The sequence below is a fragment of the Colias philodice genome, chromosome 25, assembly GCF_061535455.1.
Source record: "Colias philodice isolate Cphi_HAF_F1 chromosome 25, ilColPhil1 Martin Lab GWU primary, whole genome shotgun sequence".
Taxonomy (NCBI): domain Eukaryota; kingdom Metazoa; phylum Arthropoda; class Insecta; order Lepidoptera; family Pieridae; genus Colias; species Colias philodice.
Window position 1 is genome coordinate 4,666,957 of NC_143110.1, and position 17,868 is coordinate 4,684,824.

Here is a 17,868-nt window from a genome sequence, read left to right on the forward strand (position 1 = left end):
AAAAAAGGACATCATTCCGTTCGGGCCACGTCGGTCAATGCTGACCGCGTTTTTGAAGTGTATTCAATCAACACTTACAGGCCGTAAGACAGGGCTATCAACTTATTTGAATGAATTGAATTCTTTCTATTAATTCATCCCTAGTCTCTATCTCAGTCGTATATACGAGCTCCTTTGCCCGTCCCCATACAAAAAAATCGACCGGAGTTAGGTCAGGCGACCGCGCTGGCTAAGGAATGGGGCCATCCCTGCCGATCCAGCTCTCTGGGAAGCAATTATTTAAATGTTCCCGGACAGTTAAAGTCTAGTGCGCTGGGCATCAGTCTTGCTGGAAAATTATCTCCCTGTCCGTATCCAGTATGGGTACTTCAGCGTCATACAGAAGGGTTGGTAGGTCAAACTGAAGAAACTCCAGATAATTTTTACCATTTAAATTATCGGGTAAAAAGTGTGGTCCTATCAAAGATCGCCCGATTACTCCAGCCCACATATTTACTGAAAATTTTCTTTGGAATGACACCTAAAACAAAAAATAATAATCTGACCAAAGTGTTCTGTAAAAGGTGAATGGAGCATCTGTAATTAAAATAATAAATTTACTATTATTACCTGTTTTTTCCATTTTGGATTGTTGTCCTTGGGGGCCCATTTATGAAAATTATTAAAATTAGTGATGCCCTCTCTTGAAAATTTTGACTCATCAGTCCATAGTATTGATTTCAAAAACCTTGCGTCATCAATGTCGTTTTGTTGCCGATGACGCTTTTCCATTGACAACAAATATTATGAAACCATATTCAAGACATGAAGGATTGTTACTTAAACAAAAAACATCAAATTACAGATTGTCACGAGCTCATAGGGTCGTAGAAAATGCCTTTAGGAATAATGGCATCCCGATTCAGAGTGTTTAGAAAACCCCATTCTGTTTCATTGGATAAAACAGATTCAATTATCAAAACTACATGTGCTTTGCATAATTGGCTTCGAACCAATGAAATGTACATGGACACTCCCGGTTTACTCGACGAAGAAGATTTTAGTACGTTCACAGTCAGAAGACACGAGGAACTTGGAGAAAGACTATAGTAGACGGAGTACAGGAAGTAACAATAACCCTGTCTTAAAATTATTATTCCCGAAATGCAAAAGCACTAAGAGATACATTCGCAGACTATTTTGTCGGATCCGGAAAAGTACCATGGCAAGACAGAATGATAAATGTTTAAAATAATGATTCGAATGTAATTTTTCACAATTATATAAATAACCACTTACCATGTTATCTTTGCTGGTCCTTCCTTCAATAATTGGCTTCAAAAGGCTGTTGAAAATCATAGTAATTGAGGTTTGTAAATATCATCTGTACCAGCATCGCTCTTTTTGGATGCAACTACCTTGCTTGTCTCTCTGTTGTAGGTAGTTCTCATATTTTTAATCTTTAATTTTAGTTCTTCTACTGTGATGTTGAGACGCATTTCTTCAATTATTTGATTTTAGAGCCGCTAATCGAATATTATTATTCCTGTAATCATCTTCGCGTGGATTCCATAGACAGGGGTATTTATCATAATACTCTAAAAACTGAATCATATTGGAAGATCTTGCGTCGATACAGCGTAAAAACGGTACCTTTTCGTACCGTCCTCACGCTCCTTTATTCTTAGAAGCTGGGCTCTTACTACTACTCGCAAAAACAGATGCAACGTCGAAGCCGCATCTGGTATTGTCGATAGGTGCAATGGACTTATTGCCCAAACACATCACGCTTACTGGAAATAACTCATAGGCTTCGAATCTAAGGGTGTAATTTCACCTACACTAGACTCCCGGTCGTTGTCACTTTTGTATGTCCGTACTAAGTAATATTTATTCGTGTTGTTAAAAGGGATCTGGAGATCTATAGTCTTTGATGTTGGGTTCCTAACTCTTTTGTTATTCTTGACGCTGCCATGCTGCTGTTTTTCTAATACTGTTAACCACGCGCTACACCGCTCGCAATATCGCTCGCTCGTAATTTTTTTTGACACACATGCCATATTGACAAAGTGAGAGTTGCTATAATTTTATTATGGTGACTACCCATAATCAGGGAGTATCACTTTTTAATAATTGGTTCCGATACTTATTAACCGACTTCAAAAAAAGGAGGAGGTTATCAATTCGGCCGGTATGTTTTTTTAATTTTTTTTATGTATGTACACCGATTACTCCAAGGTTTCTGAACCGATTTACGTGATTCTTTTTTTGTTCGATGCGGGATGGTGTCGAATTGGTCCCATAAAAATTTTATTCGGATAGGCCCAGTAGTTTTTATTTTATAAGCATTTTTGTCTGTATTTGTAAATGTTGCAAGTGCAAGTTTGAAGTTGGTTGTTTTTAACGCAGTTATCACTTGTTTTATTTAGCATAAATAATAATTGTCTCATCCAACAATGCTTCTGAATGATGTTGTTGGCAATTTATCAACAAACTCATGTACAAAAACTAACCTTTTGCACAGAATATTACAGCATACACAGTAGCCTTGGGAAAACTTCGTATTAACACTGGCAATACCAAGTTAGGTGTGAAAGTGATAAAAAACATAACTGGCGTCATTCAAGGTCATATTTTCTTGTTACAAGTTAATGTTCATATTGAAATCTCCAGTGTATTAGACATATAGACCAGAGCCGATAATTTTTTAAACAAAAAAAAATGGTTTCTCTCGATTTCCGACAAAACTACAAGTCCTACGGAAAACGTTCAATGGCAAAGTTGTAGGTAATAAAAAAATGTACAACTTTTGTATTTGCAATTTTTTCACATAACCTCAAAATTTAGGTGAAAAATTCAAAAAACCAAGTTTTTGGTTTTTTATTTTTATCTACTTCAAAATGTATTTTGAATTAATACCAAAAAAACCTTTCAATCGAAAATTCACCCGTCAAAATATCAGCTTTTTTCAAAAACTTGGGAAGCCTTTTATTCATTGAAATCTCTACTTTCATATGGTGTAAAAAAAAAAAAAAAACATTACGCCTTACTGTCCACGGAGGCGTAGCTTCATAGACGCTTCAAAATACGCCGTGCAGCTTAAGCAGCCCAGCGCACTGATCTCTATCCATGAGGCGTATTGCAAGCGTACATTGTCAATCATTTGTGAGTATGCAGTCGGACGACGAAGACGTTATTTTGGCTTATCACTTCATTCGAAGTCGACGAAAACGACGATTATATTGGATATATATATAGGATGAGTAAAACAACTTATCAAAATTTACTTCAGATAGTAGGACCATTATTACAAAAACAGAATACCAATATTATGCGAGAATGTGTTAGTCCAGATGAAAGGATATTAATCACGTTGCGGTAAGTAAAACAATATTTTAATCAAAATGGTTTATATTTTCCATCCAAAATATCAGTTTAAACAAAATAACATGTATGTCGCATCCGTGAACTTTTATTGTATTGTAAAACCTTCCAAATCATTATTAATATTTTGTGAATAATTAATAGGGTTTAATGTAGTAATTTGTGTTTGTGAATAGTCAGAGAAAACTTGTGTGTCGTTAGAATAATTTATTGGAGAAGGTGTGGATGCTAGAGTTTGTGAACTGTGGGAGTTACCGGAAGAAATCGGCGAATAGACTCTGAATTGGTTTATCTGTGGCTGGATAACTGAACACGTTGGTTTTTCAATTTCTTACAAAAGCATCAACATTTTAATTCTAAATACACTCATTTGTTCATCTGTAAGACTTTGTATGTCGGGTAGCAAGCTCAGCAGAAACATTTCTCGTGGGTCATCCATTTTATTTTCTTTTGTTTTTAATCAGTCTACAAAAGCTTTATCAGCTTCGTTGTTAACAGGTTTAATCTTTTTTTTTTGGTTTTTGAAATGACGACTTCTCAACATGGGAATAAATTTCCGATTCAGTGTCTTCTGTAATATTCCTGTTTGGACCAACATATGCCTGTTCTTCGGGGCACGCAGGGGTCTCCTGATTTAGAGTTGATTGTTCAGGATTTGGTAAATTTCCTCTTTCATTCATGTGAATTACTGGTTTGACGTATGGTAATATAAACTGCATCTCATCATGTAAATAGTATTTTTTTTTGAAGTTGCTGATCCACTAGCCTTCGGTTTTAAACTTCTTACAAAACTATTTCTAATATTTTTCCATTTTTCCTTACAATCATTAACTGCAACAAACACATTTTTATTATTGAATATAAATGATTTATAACATATTTTTTTCAGGTATTTAGCTACACCCGTCCTGGCGGGTAATTGCAACTAATTGCTTGTTTTACTTATTTTTCTATGTGTGTTTTCTGCGCGTGTATTTTAATAACAAGCTTTGAAAAATATTCATAGGATTATGATATCTAGGCTCTTGAAATAAAGACCAATTTCGCAAAAAAATACTTTTTAGCTGTGGGGCGGTATATTGCAACTATTTTCTCAAAAATAGTGATGGGAACCTTATCGTAATTTTATCGACTGCCATGGTAGCAGAATTAAAACTCAGGGATATACTTTTTTATATATATATTTTAATTAGAATATATCTAATCACATAACAAATTCTTAATTTATTTAAATTAACGAAACATTTTAAACACAGTAGGTACTTAACAATTATTTAGTAATGAAAAAGTCTGTTTTTACTCTTATTTCTAAATTCTACACTATTTTTTAACTTTATTTGAAACACACTTAAAGCCTTTTAGTTATCAAACAGTCTTATTTTACTCTTCCTTTGAACTCTTTACTATTTTACCTAGCTTCATTTTAATTAATTAGAATAATTAAATCTCAATCAGAATACCTAATCAAATTTCCCAACAGAAGAACTCCAAGTACTTGTTTACTTACATTCAAATATCTCTACCTTATAAGGAAAGATTACCATGTCTTCTACATTTATCACAGCATCGGGTAATCGTGAGATCACATCTTCTTTTTCTATAATGGAAATACTTATATCAATAAGTCACTGAGTAACAATCATCGAAAAATAGCAATCAGGCGTTTTATAATTTAAGTTTAATATCATTGGGTTGTATCGACATATTTATGTCCACTATCACATCACTAACATTTTCATACTTCATACAAAAACTGTCAGATAATTGCAACTAACCTAAAAATAAAAAAAATAGTTGCATTAATAAGACTTTTCATATTTGGCCTGGTAAATGTAACTGCACAGAAAATTCGGAGTAGAAGCATCGTAGAATAAAACAAGCACGTACAAAACGACTTACCGTGGTTGATTAATACACTCCTTGTAAAAAAACCCGCGAAAAACCACAAAAAAACAGTATTTTTGATCAAATTACGCACCGCGTGCATTCAGCGCTGGCAATAACAAAATGGTGGAATGACAAAAAGCCCTGTCACTCACACAATTCTTGACCGATGAGCGCCATATATATTTTTTTATTAATATTTTTACTAGCAGAACAATATCACGCCTGTTGTTGTGCAGAACAGCAATCCTAGAGGGCGTTATTTAAGATAGTTGCATTAACCAGATAGTTGCAATTACAAGACTTGACCTTACCTAATTAATCTTATTTATAAGTTCTTAATTTGATCTAAACGTGTTTTATGTTTGTTTGATCACATCAGCTGTCGTATTCTCTCTTTAACTAGTGTTTTACATATGGTGTTAAAAATGCATGTAATCGAGTAAATAGTATGGTTTTTTCTTTTTTATTCCAGAACCACTTGGCAAAGGTGTCTAAGTGTAAACAAATTGCTGAACGATACTATACTTTGTGGAATATGCCTAATTGTTTTATTTCCTTATGGCGTAATCCACCAACATTCCTTCTTTGTATTTGAATGATAAAGCGTAGGTAATTTGATTCCATCCTTTGTTTGCGAAAGATTCAGAGAATTTTGTTTCCATATTTTCCATTTCGAGTCCATTGTCAATTTTATTATCATGGAGTTGTACCAACTCACAACAAATCTTATCCATGAATAGTCTGAGTATTTCAAATTTTTTTTCTCATCTATCACATCAAAACGTAGGCATTCTTTTTCAAAAGTGTCAATCCAATGGTTTGCATTCATACTTTTCTTGGTAATCAATTACAATTCATGATTCAAGTTTAGCTGTTTAGAATCTTGTGTATTTTGCATTAGTTTTTCAAATATTTTTTCTTATACTCCTGTTTCTCTATTTCTTTACATTTATAAAATTTTATTAAAGTTAAATGCAAATTTAACAAGAAAATATATTTCCCAGTATTTAAGTCGTGTGACTTTAAGAAAATTAACTTATCTAATCGCTCAGGATCTAAACGACTCCTTTCGTCAGTAGCAATATTTCCCGCAACAGAAAAAAACCTTTCACATGGAACAGATGTTTCAACTATGCAAAAGTATTTATTAGCAATCGGCGTTATTGAGCTGAACAACGAATTTCTTTGGTGATTCCAATATGTAATAGGAGCCGTCGTTTTAAAATCGATGACAGGCTGTGTTAAATAATGTTTCAATTCGTCTTGTAAATCTTGTCCTTCAGTTTCTGCTTGAAATAATTGTAGCAGATTTTTTACTATTAATATATTATGGAATTCCCAAATGTTAGATTCTTCTGCTTCCTTCGGCTGGCATTGTAAATTATTCTCTGAATCTTCATTACTTAATTTATTACTTACTTAATGATTTATTAAAATGTTTTTTATTGTTGTCAGTCATTACTGCATCTCTAGTAAAAGGTCTCATCATAAAGATCTCTAATTTAAATCCTCCATCTCCAATGAATACATGTGGCTACTCCACTGTTGAAAACCTGGCAAAGGCTTAGGAGCTGGCAAACTCAGATCCCGTCGCTTTTTTAAAAGATGATAAAATGATGAATTCTCAAATATTGTACGTCGGAATCTCAGATCCCGTCGCTTTTTTAAAAGATGATAAAATGATGAATTCTCAAATATTGTACGTCGGAATCCTTACCATATGATCCGACATCGATGTATGTAAATTTGCTTGCCTTGGGTTGATATTAGATGTTTCAGGTTGAAAGGAAGCATTGGAAGCAACTTTTATTTCCGCGTCAGTTACTAAAACTAATATCTGTCGTTTCAGTTGCGCTTGCATTTGTATTGGCATCTGTTTAACGGTTTTAGACATAGAGAGAAAAAAATGTGTCTGTTGGATCTTCTTCTTTTTTCTTATTTTCCTGATTTAGATCCGCACATCTACACGTACAGTTCGGAGCGAGGGATGGAACGGCGCGTGGTGTTTCCCGCGGTCCGAACTGTACATGTGCAGGGCGCTATTAACCGCTTAGCGTTCGCGCTAGTGTGACGCATTGTCAGAGGTTGCAAATATGGACCACGATCTTTTATTTTTAACAGAAAATTCATACCTAAAGTGGGGGATGCTAAAAATTAGAATTGGTGTGCACGAAATTAATAAAGAAAGAGAACGGTATGGTGAATTTCATACTTTATATGGTAAATTGAGAGAACATCCTTCAAGATTTTTTGGATATACCAAGATGAGTGTCAACTGTTTTAATTACTTACTGGATTCATTATGGAGTGATGTTTCAAAAGTGGACACAAATTTTCAAATTTAATTTTTTTTTTCATAGTTAGTAAATTATCATTTTTTATCGGGATACATATTCAAATTCAAACAAGGTTCCTCTTTATTATTTTATTTAATTACTATTATCGTTATTAATTATTCAAAGTTTAATTTCCATAATTAGTCGTGTTATAATCGTATGTATTAATTACATCCATGGTAAGACTGCGTCATGCCATTATTCATTTCGTTCATAATAACTTGTGTAATATTGTTTCTAGCACGTAGTTTTTGCATAGGAGATAATTCTTTCATGTACGGCAACAAACTTTTAATAAATAACAGATCTTCGCAATCTTGTTCGTGTCTTTTGCTGCTTTGTGACAGTTAAAGTTGTAATAATTCCAACTTTTTTTTCTCCAATTCCATAAATTCCTGTCTTGTGCGTTTGGTGCTCGTATATTGTGTACTTGAAGTTGTCGCTTGAGAGTCATTGGGTTGGGCTCCAAGGACTAAAATCCCATGCTACTTGTGCTGCTTGTTGTAGTTGCTGCCGGACCAGGGATAAAATAGTCAGGGGAAGAAGAGTGTGCATTTTCTGTATACTTCTTTTGTTGTGTATCAGCCAATCTAGCTTTGGATAATATTTTTTGGATCTCTTCTTGTGCAATAACAGATTGTTCTTCAGACAGTTTTTTTTAGTTGAGCCACCACATGTTTACCGAAAATATCAGCGTCACACTCTTCTTCAGATGGTGACATGTTAACATCATTTGACACACTTTTTAAGTCATTTATCATGGCGGCCATCTGAGATATTTTGGAGCGTTTTGATTCGAATTTCGAACTGGCGTCTGGATGGCTTGAGTTGGCATTTCAGTAAAATTATTATTTTCAGTAGATCTTGATACATTTTTAGCTCCGAAACCAACACTCAGCTTCACCCAACTCAGCGTCATCGTTGCTGGTTCCTGAGTTATCCTATTAATGAGAATAAAATGTAATGTTTAATAAATCATTCGTTGATGATAATACGTATTTAGGTTGTAATTATATTTTTTTTACAGATTCCAGAAAAATGAGAGTAAAAATAGCTGTAACAGATATTAAATGATCGTAAATTCTTAGTTTTGGGCGCGAAATCGGTCATCACGTCCTATACGCTGCTACTTCGTACAGTGGGCTGAAAATCGAGTTTCATAGACTTAGAGCGTATTCGCACTATGCGGTCAGCCGGACGGCTACCCGCAATGCGGCTACCCGCATAGTGCGTATACGCTCTTAGGGTTCATACGCACTATGCGGGTAGCCGCATTACGGCTAGCCGCGCGGCTGACCGCTGGATGCGGTTGCGAAGGCGGCCAGCCGCATCGCGGGCAGCCGCATTCGCAACCGCAACGTGTGGTTGAAGAACCGTTGCGATTTGCAGTCATTTCGATCCATTTCAAAGATGGACGTGGAAGAAGTTGCAGCTATTTACTACATTTACACACGTTACGTAAAGAAGAAAAAACAAAGAAAGAAATACTGGGTGCGTCCTTATTTGCAAACATGAGATGAGAGCAAGCATTTTGCTATATTTTTCGAAGAACTAAAAAAATATGAAGATATTTTTTTCGGATTTACTAGAAAGAGCATAAAAACGTTTGAAGAATTATTGAACATTTTAGAAAAAATTATAACAAAGCTAGACACTCTCTCTCTCTCTCTCTCTCTCTCTCTTCAGCCTTTCTCCGTCCACTGTTGGACATAGGCCTCTCCTAAGGCACGCCATTTGTCTCGGTCTTCAGCTGTTCGCCGCCATTCTGTACCAGCAATCTTGCGTATATCGTCGCTCCACCTTGCTACAGGGCGTCCTACACTACGTTTGCCGAGTAAGCGTAAGCTAGACACACAACTTCGCAATACTATTAAACCGGAAGCAAAGTTAATAATAGTGCTACCGGTAAGTAAAATAAATATGTATAATTCAATTTTTAAAATATGTACATGGTACACATTTCAAGCATCATAGTCAGTGATGGAATTAAAAAGTTCCATATAATCACTCTCCTGAGAATTTTCGAAAATTGGCGATTGTGCATTCGTCGGATTCCTCACAATTTTTTGAGACGTTTCTCATCCAAACTCCAAAGACTGCACAGGCTGCGTGTAGACATTACTTCCTGAATAATGTGCCGTTTGATATCCATGATGGGTAAAAAGATCTAGATAATCACATTCTTGAGATCTGTGTATTTGGTGAATATGTTGATTCAAGATAGGTTACAGATACTTCTTGATTACATGATCCACGATGTGTAGTGGTCTAAGAGCCCGTGGGAGATCGTACTTCACCGATCTGATAACCAGATGTGACGTATTTTTTATTAAATATTTTTTATAAACAAATATGCCTATAATTGCTTGCCTATCGAAAAGTGGTCATGGCTATTTTTTTTACATAGTATAATATACTATGTAAAATGATGAGCTGGATTGATCAAAAAAGTAATTCCTCTTTCTTCTAGGTTCTATGTTTGTGAATGTCGGATCTGTATCGCTGAGGTTAGCCTCACTTTCGTCACTATAAACTGGTGAAATGTAATAATTGTGATTTGTCTTTGAAATCCTGGGATGTTGCTTATGTACTTTCTGAAAAATGAAATTATAACTAAGTTGTAAAAAATATAAACTAATACGTAGATATTATACCTATTATGTTTTGTGCAGCACTTTACTAACCTGTTGTTGCGGAGGTGTATTTTCAATAACTTCATCGTCCGTTGTTTCGCTAACAGTTATGTGGGTAGTCGGCAATGGGTGAGGACTTCGAAACGTAAGGTCGTGGGTTCGATCCCCACCCAGGATAAATATTTGTGTGATGAGCATTTTGTTCTGTGTCTGGATGTATGCTATCTGGTTACCATAGTACAAGCTCTGCTTAGTTTGGGATCAGATGGTCGTATGTGAATTGTCCAGGTATAATATTATCTATACTAATATTATAAAGCTGAAGAGTTTGTTTGTTTGTTTGTTTGTTTGAACGCGCTAATCTCGGGAACTACTGGTCCGATTTAAAAAATTCTTTCGGTGTTAGAAAGCTCATTTATCGAGGAAGGTTATAGGCTATATATCATCACGCTACGACCAACAGGAGCGGAGCCAAGGGGGTGAAACCGCGGGGAGCAGCTAGTAACTATATATTATTTTAATAACTAACCTCATGGCTGGCGTCATTGGTGTCATTATTTTTGTGTTTATCACCACTTATGGGTACTGTGTCGAACTCATAATTCGTTGTTGTATTTTCTACAACTAATTCCAATATTTTTCGTGCTCTCGTAGCCATCTATAAGAAACATAATGAAGATTTGCCGATCAAGTTATTTTTACGTGCACTGCAGTAGTAATAATAAAGTATAATTTTATTTATTATCATCATCAGCTAATAATTTTAACTAAGAATCCATAAAAATACTATTAAATTTATTAAAGAGTAAAATATCTCTAAATACAACAAAAAAATATACGTTTAAATAAATAATAAACAGATACAAAACATATAATGACAACGGTTTTTATAAATTATATTGTAATACTCAATTAATACTTGATAACTCAAATTTTGCTTAAATATTTTATTATAAAACTGCATCAACTTAAAATATTATTGTAATAATATAGATTACTACAAAACAGAAATAAGTCATAATGTTACAAAAAAAAAATCTATCTTATTTTCTAGTAGAGTGAAGTACGTCTAAAAGAATGCACTCTTTGAATAAATTTAGATATAAAATATAGTTACCTTATAGCAAATGACAGATTTATTTCGATTTATTACGTTATTTTTACAATCTGCTGCGGTCTCACTTTAAAGAAAGCCGGCGCATCACTGAATTTGATCACTATACAAGTATCAACCTGTTCGCATGATTTCGTAAAAAAGAGAACGACGTTCATCTATCTCTGTCATTTTCGTCGTAAAGTTTTGGCTGTTGGATTGAACGTATTCCTCTCGCAAAGTTAATTCGCTTTATGGTTAAAACTCGTAACATGTAAATTTTGAGTTAATTCGTTATTTGAATGAAGGTGCGATATGACTGATTTTGAAATAAAATAATCTAAAATTTGAGATAACTTTCGATAAGTTATCTCATCACTCAATCGATGGAGTCACCTATTTTGACTTACCTGTTTACACCTGCTTGCCAGGTAGTCATACACTGAAATGAGTAGGCAAGAATACCTAGGCAAAAGCATACTCAGTCAAATAAATTCCTTTGGGTTAACAAAGGTATGAAGGTGATGAAAAAAATCAATAAAAAGTGATTTTAATAAAAAATAGCCATGACCACTTTTCGATAGGCAAGCAATTATAGGCATATTTGTTAATAAAAAATATTTAATAAAAAATACGTCTCATCTGGTTATCAGATCGGTGATGGACGATCTCCCACGGGCTCTCCTACAATAGGTGGAACTGAGGGCGGTGGTGGTTGGTTATTATTTCTAGCAAATGATGTTCTTTGATATCCTTGAGATGGCCCTTGGTTGTAGTTAAATGGTCGTACGCTGTGGTCGTACGTAATCCCAAGTAGAGTTACAGTAGTTGTATCCAGACTGTGATCCAGACGTTTGGGCTTCAGTAATGACTTGCATTATTTGAGCTTTTGTACGTGCATGTTCAGGAACTTTTTTTATTTCACTAACCAACGACAAAAATAAAAGTCTATCTTCATCTTCTTCTGCCTTTTTCAACTCTACATTCTTATTAAAAAAATATTTATCAATTCAACTCCTATAACATCTTCTTTATTTATTTTTTTCGTTTTGGCTGTGGTGCTACGACTGGGACAGTGACATTTTCTGTTTAATTTCTCTCATTTTCTTGCCTTTGCATGCTTGAATCAGTTTCATTGATAGATACTGTGTCCTTCAAAAACATTAAATAATACATATCGAATTCGATTGAAAACGTAAGTAGATAGAAATCTATTTAATAAATGCAGTTTCTAAAGAAGATTATACATTTATAATTGCTTTAGATATAAGAACTGCTAAATTAAGATAACTACATCGGCTTGTTCCAAGAAAAGGCTTCAAACCTTAGAATCGTGTAAATAATAAACTCGTGCGCAATCATCACGAGTCCCCGTGAGATACGGGGGCATCATATGAATAAGGTAACCCGGGGCTATTGTAGCTACCAAAAATTGAGTTCGAACTTTTTAATTTTTTTTCTAATGCTTGCAGTTACTTTATAGCTATTTTTGTTTTTTTTTGTTGCAAAGACATGTTTTAGTCATCATGTCAACGAATTCATATTGATGAAATATTAATAAATTAATATTCAAATCAACAAATTCCATCTTCAAGTCATCAATAGTCACATTTGCCCCCAACTGGGGTAAATGTAGCTATCCATCTATTACAACTTTTATTATTGAACCTACATTTCTCAAATTAATGGTGAACGTCCCAACCGACAGATTTTAACTAATTCTGTACTTTGATACTCTGTAATGGGGTTCAATTTCCTTTAAAATCACTTGAGGTTATTGTCATGGGGTAAATGTAGCTACATTCCATATATGATAGTGTTGGGACGCGCGTGTCGATAACTTTGTTTTTGTTTTCCTACAATTATTTATCTCCGAATTGATTGAAGTTGGTTTATAAAAAAAAAAACAAGAAAAGGAATTGAAAATTTATTAAAAATTACAAAAAATGTGTTAACAAAAAGTTACATACTTAAATAATTATGAAATTTACTTTTCTTTAACATTTGGATATTTGGAAAACGTGTACACCATCTCTTTTACATCAAATGTAGGTGCTGGTAAACACTCGATAACATCGTTTTGATCTATAATAGATAAATCATTTACAATTAACCCATTGACCACCGAGCGCCCCGATCGGGGCGCGACACAATAGATTATCTATTGTGTCTGTGATATCGGGGACTGATGGATTAAACGATATTTACTTTTATTGTTCTTGATAGATTTAAATCCTTGAACCACCATTTTGTCGCAAGTAATTTCTTCTATCCAGTTACATGCTCATAAATCGTGGCTCTGGGAACACCAAAATGTTCTGCAGCTTGATAACTGCTCATTCTATTAGATTTCACAGCTTCTACTGCTTCTAAAAGATTCTCCCTTGAATACGGACTTTCAGTTTTACGCTTGTAATGCCGAACCATCTAAAAATAAAATAAAAATAAGTTTGTTAAAATATCCATACAACAACAGTAACCATCCTTAAGTATCTATGTCATTATTACCCTATTATGATTATTGTGTAGTAGAAATTACCTGCAGTTTAACCCCAGTGTCCTAAAAATACACCTTTTGTCACTCGGGAATAGGGTAGCTTAATATCAGAAAAAGAATTTTTGAAAATGGGTTTAGTAGTCCCTTACATCAAAACTTACAAACTAAAAAAATATTGACTGTGGTACTTTCGTATTCAACTTCTTTATGAAATTAGTTTATACTCGTAATTAATTACCCACTGATAATCATATTTCCCATAGGAGTTTGGAAAAAATGACCTCCCATACAACAAAAGCACTGCGAAATGTTATGTATGATAAGTAACAAAAAAATACATTATTATGATGTTTTTTTTAAGAAATTCGTATATTATATATCACTTGTACAATCACGTGTTCTAAAGGACTGGTAACTTATCAAATTTATTACCAGTCGCTCTTTCAATCGATTTCTTGACATCACTAGTGTTTTAGATTTTCATATAAAAACACGGGGGCAATTGTAGCTGTCAAAGTAGCTACAATTACCCCACGTACAATTTTTGATGGGGTGAACGTAGCTGATACAGAAATCATAATTTTAGTTAAGCGTAGGATGAAAATAATGAATGAAAAATGGAAAGGTAAGTCACCTTTCCTAGTTTCACGATTCGCTACAAAACACCTCTTAATTTTGCACAAAAACAATTTTTTCGAGAATATTTTCCCACCGACTACTGATCACTGACATTACTTCAAAATGGCAGATTAAAAAGATGCTCCGTAGATAAAACAGTTTAAGCGTTAGTTGCGCCATCTGTTGCAACCAAACTCAACTGAAGTTTCTCTTTACAGCCACAGATGTCACTTATTTTAATAACGAAACGGTAACTAGTTATTTCAATCAGCTACATTTGCCCCTTGGCTACAATAGGCCCGGGTGACCTTAATCTGAAAATATATAATTGAGGCCGTCGGCGCAATGGCCTAAGGTATTGAGAAATTGACATTCAAATTAATTGAGAATTCAGAATATGATATTAATTTAAATTTTATTGTAAATTCAAATTATTTACTTGTATTTATTGTTTAAACTAAAATGACTTTGTAATGGTATACATTTTGTAATAAAAACTTATATTTAATATATTTTTGTGGGTTAGGCCACCTTTGCATTATGTTATACGATAGTTTTTATTGAATTTATAAGCGTAGGCCAAAAATAAAGCCTCGGCCAAACCTGCGCGTCAGTAAAGCGGGACGCGGGACGCGATGCGGGAGCGTCTGCAAAGCGAAACTGACGTGCATACCTGTGCGACTGCTGCGGCGCGAATCGCCAATTGATTAACAATCATTGAAGACGCGCGACTTTATCTGGTGTAACTACTAAATTGTTGTGGTGATGACATCCTGGTACTTAACATCAGAGTCTGACTCTGATGAGGAAGACCTTTTATTGCTTGCTCTTGCGGAACAAACAACACGGTAAGTATTGTATTTAATGATTGAGTAAGAGCTCACAGACGAGTGACAGTGTGTCGGCGAAAGTTCGCGACACTTGTCGGCGACGGTCGCCAACTGTCGCTGACCGTCGCCGACCAGTGTCGCGAACTGTTGCTGACAAACTGTCGCTCGTCTGTAAGAGCCCTAAGCCACAAATTAATGTGTGGCGAAGGCCAGGATCAACTATAATTGCTTGCATATATTTCAAATTGACCCTCAACTTGGATCCAATTGCAGGAAATCTTCGTTTCCAACATCCGAATGTCCTCTCAACCACATTTCTCGTCCTTATTTGGCTTCCATTATACAGATGCTCTCCTGCTGTTGTAGGATTAGCTAGAGGCGTTAAAAGAAATGACCTCAACGCATATCCTCTATCACCTAATAGCCACATATCACCAAATTCACCATCTTCCATTCTACCTTTGATGTTGCTTGAGTCAAATATAATATGACTATCGTGACTTCCTCTGGGCCATCTTGCAACAATATTTTTGATGTAACAATTGGTATCAGCAACAACTTGAACATTCAGTGAAAATGAGTCCTTTCTATTGCGGTAATACTCTACATAGCACCTATAACTTTTGGAAAGCGGCTATATTGTAAAAGTTGTTTACAGTGGCTTTCCTCTCATCTTCATTTCTTGGCATATAAATAAAATGGGATCTAAGTTTCGCTAACTCCTTGCTAACAGTGTGAATAGCTCTACATACTGTTGATCCAAATGCGTAAAACTGTAGAGTTAATAAGACTTGATCTGCAGATGTAATTGCATTGTTTCTGAAAAAAGAGAATGAACAATACCTACATCATTACTTGTTAGGTTTTTTAGAGGTTTTACTATGAAAATAAAAGATTGTTTGTAAAAACTATACCTATTAATTTATATGGATAAAAATTGTCTCGTCTGAATTATTATTATGAATAATCGGTTGTAAATTAACTGTTGAACTTGTATTAGGAGTGTTGGAATAATCGGCGTAATTAGAAAAGTTTAAAGTTGCCGTAGCCGCAGATGATGTCATTTCTGTGTTACTGTTATTAATTAAGTCCAAAATATTTGGTGCACTTGTATTGTAAGTATTAGAATAATTGCCATCATCGGAAAAGATTGAAGGAGTCGATGAATTAGTGTAAGTGTGCGAGACACGTGTGCTTTCATCGATCTCTGCTAATTCTTGTTCTGCTATGATTTGAGCTAGTTTCATTTTTATAAGCCTGATTTTAGTCTCACGCTCACCGTCAGCGCTCATAGCTCAGCGCGTAGTTTGTCAGCGCTGAGGCTCAGCGTGGCTCGTTTTAGTATCGTACTGACCGCCATACTGTACAGACGACGACCAAAATGCGGAGTGTGTTAATTATTGCTGCTTTGTACTATCTATCCCAAAAAAATAAAAACCGGCGACGACGAAGACTCCATGTTCATCCATTGATTGAGCAGAGAGCCGTTGCAGGAGAATTTGTCTTGTTATATGGAACTTTGAGGGCTGACGAAAGTAAATTCTTTAATTACTTTCGAATGTCAACTAGAACTTTTGACGAATTACTGACAAAGATACAGGATAAACTGGTCCATTGCAGCTCGTAAGCTGCAATGGACCAGTTTATCCTGTATCTTTGGCACGATTCGTAAATCGTGCCTATACCACCGATTGAACGACTAATGGTGACTTTAAGGTAAGAAAAAAAATATATTTACTCATTTTATCATTATATTTATTCATGGTAAATTGTAGGTAACAAAACAACATATTTATTATTATAATGTTTCATATTATAGGAAAGACAAAAAAAAAAACAAATTACATATTATTATAGACCGGGAGATACTGACACAAAATTTCGAGTCATTTGTAACAGGATGGCGGTTCTACAGGGTTCTTAGTACGCAATGACAAAAAGAAAAATGATGGTGTGAACGCTGGTACTGGCGGCTTAGTCGCGTGGGCGTTAGTCGAACTCGTCGGAAAATAGCGAAAGTCAAACGATTTGTAACAGTATGGCACTTATTTTTCCTGTAAGTTTGAGGATCAACGAATATAAGTACAAAATTTCAAAGATCTAGGTGTTGGAAATCTTCACTTATATAAATTAATAATAAATTTATTTTTCAAGTATGACAGCACTTTTTCCCCCTACTAGAAGTATGGCAAATATAATAATGGTCACATTTTATCAAATACTCTCCAAAAAGCCAAATGCAATACTGGTACAAAAAGATAGGCGAAATAAAAAAATTTTGCAGATTTTCGGCGGTATGGCGACCATTTGGAATCGTCCGAAAAGTATGGCATGGCGATTTTCGTAAATGGCTGCACGACGATGGTTACCTGTGCAAAAGTTAGCTTGGTACAAATGGTTGAATAATTGTTTTTTTTTAATCAACACATTTGCGTCGGTATGGCGGGCTGTAAGTCATACCGGAAAAGTATGGCATGACACTACCGCCTACTTCTTTTTTATGGGCTGTCGGTAAATTCTAAAATTTTTGTGTTACAAATCGTTTGACTTTCGCTATTTTTCCGACGAGTTCGACTAACGCCCACGCGACTAACCCACCGGTACCAGCGTT

General features: G+C 34.9%; 2 pseudogenes across 1 annotated transcript; both read right to left on the bottom strand.

The window, feature by feature from the left end:
* Positions 1–7,648: 7,648 nt before the first annotated feature.
* LOC149477337 (uncharacterized) lies at positions 7,649–8,979 on the bottom strand (annotated as a pseudogene).
* A 192-nt stretch (positions 8,980–9,171) lies between these two features.
* LOC149477338 (uncharacterized) lies at positions 9,172–13,424 on the bottom strand (annotated as a pseudogene). The gene is made up of 3 exons (XR_016317691.1): positions 12,001–13,424; positions 9,445–9,854; positions 9,172–9,246 (listed from the first exon to the last, which is right to left on the bottom strand). The product of XR_016317691.1 is annotated as an uncharacterized LOC149477338 (transcript).
* Positions 13,425–17,868: the final 4,444 nt, after the last annotated feature.